The sequence below is a fragment of the Aplysia californica genome, unplaced genomic scaffold (genome assembly GCF_000002075.1).
Source record: "Aplysia californica isolate F4 #8 unplaced genomic scaffold, AplCal3.0 scaffold00448, whole genome shotgun sequence".
NCBI lineage: Eukaryota > Metazoa > Mollusca > Gastropoda > Aplysiida > Aplysiidae > Aplysia > Aplysia californica.
The window spans coordinates 405,970-407,564 of record NW_004797718.1 but is presented as its reverse complement, the minus strand read 5'-3'; positions in this window follow the sequence as shown (position 1 = coordinate 407,564).

Genomic DNA, 1,595 nt, shown 5'->3' with positions numbered 1-1,595 from the left:
AGAGAGAGAGAGGGAGGGGGAAGGGAGAGAAAGAGGGGAATAAGGAGCAGAGAGGAAGGGGCAAAGGGGATGAGGGTGGGGAGCAAAAGGGGGAGACAAAAGCAAACCTCACAACGTGATTAATGCTCAGGTAAGGTGAAAGGAGAGAATTTATTTTGAGAAGAAATTTTCAGTCGCTATCAGGTTTCGAACCCGCGACCGACTGAATGAGAGGCAAGATTAATGTAGTTATGTATGAATGATTAACACACCGGAAACGATCAAGCCCTAAAAGCGTATTATTTATGATGCACAATTTAGTAATTCTTGGCTTTACTATCGGTTCCACAGTAATTCTTGTTGCGTCATCTAAGTTGTAATGATATTGAAATCCAATCGGCACTTTTCAAGATGAGCTAATTTGGAAGCGAACAGCTATGGTAAGTGAAACAATTATTTGCTTTTTATATATACCGATTTTAAGGCGGGGAACTCAATGAAACTTATTGTACAGAAATGAAGCCCGTGGCACACGCATTCAATTGGTGAAAAAGACATTTCGCGTAAAAATCATGATACGCAGATCTGACTTTCATAGGACGACATCATAATATGGCATAGTTAAATACTAAGTAAGAAAGTTCAAGGATGGGCACATGGATATTAATTGTGATGAAGCAGGATCATGGCGCCCTGTCATCATTATTACGGATGAAAATGTGATGAGGATGAAAAATGACTCTTGAAGATAAAAGGTTTACGGTAAAAGAGTTTGTTAAAAAAAGATAGCGCTATGGCCCAGGTCCATGCAAACGCTCTTAATGGTTATTTCAACATGGCAAAGGTTTCAGCCTGATGGATATCGCGACTTCTCACATGCACATGAAGAAAAAAAAGGAAGACGTATTGCCAATTGTTGCTTCAAGCGCCCAGACAAGATAAAAATGACTTCGTGGATAGACCTGTGGCTACAATTGAATCATGGGTCTTTCTTTATGACCCTGATATGAAATCACAATTCAAACAGTAGGGGGCTTCTTCATTACCCTCACCGAAAAAAAGGATGAACACACTAAGAGTTTTTTGTTCTGGGATAAAGAATGTATATACTAACAGACTACCTGCAGGAGCTCTCGTAACCTAGATGTCAAGGGGTTCGCCTCTCATTCAAAGGTCCCGGGTTCGAATCTGGGTAGCGACTTAAAAAATTTCATCTCTGAAAATTGTCTCCTTTCCTGCTCTCTAGCTATGCTTTGTCGTCTGCTTTCGTCTCCAATTTATGTCCTCACCTCTTTTGACCCCCCCCCCTCCTCTGGGCTCCTGCCTCTTTGTGCAGCTTTCCTACAGTTACTCCTTGGCTCCTTACAGCTGTCTTTCAGACACACCCCTGATCTTCTGGCAGGAAAGATCTACACCTAGCATTCTCGGACAAGGGTGAAAAATCTAGGAGGTCCCGTTTGCAAGTTGCCCTGGTTAAAGATTCCTTGGTGGTCTAAAATCGATAAGAGTTGGCTCCGGCCGCCACCCGGTCAAAATTCAAAATTTTCTAACAACTGAAAATATTTAATGCGTCTAGCGCGCTCATAAGACCTTATGCAGTTGCGAGCGCCGTAAAT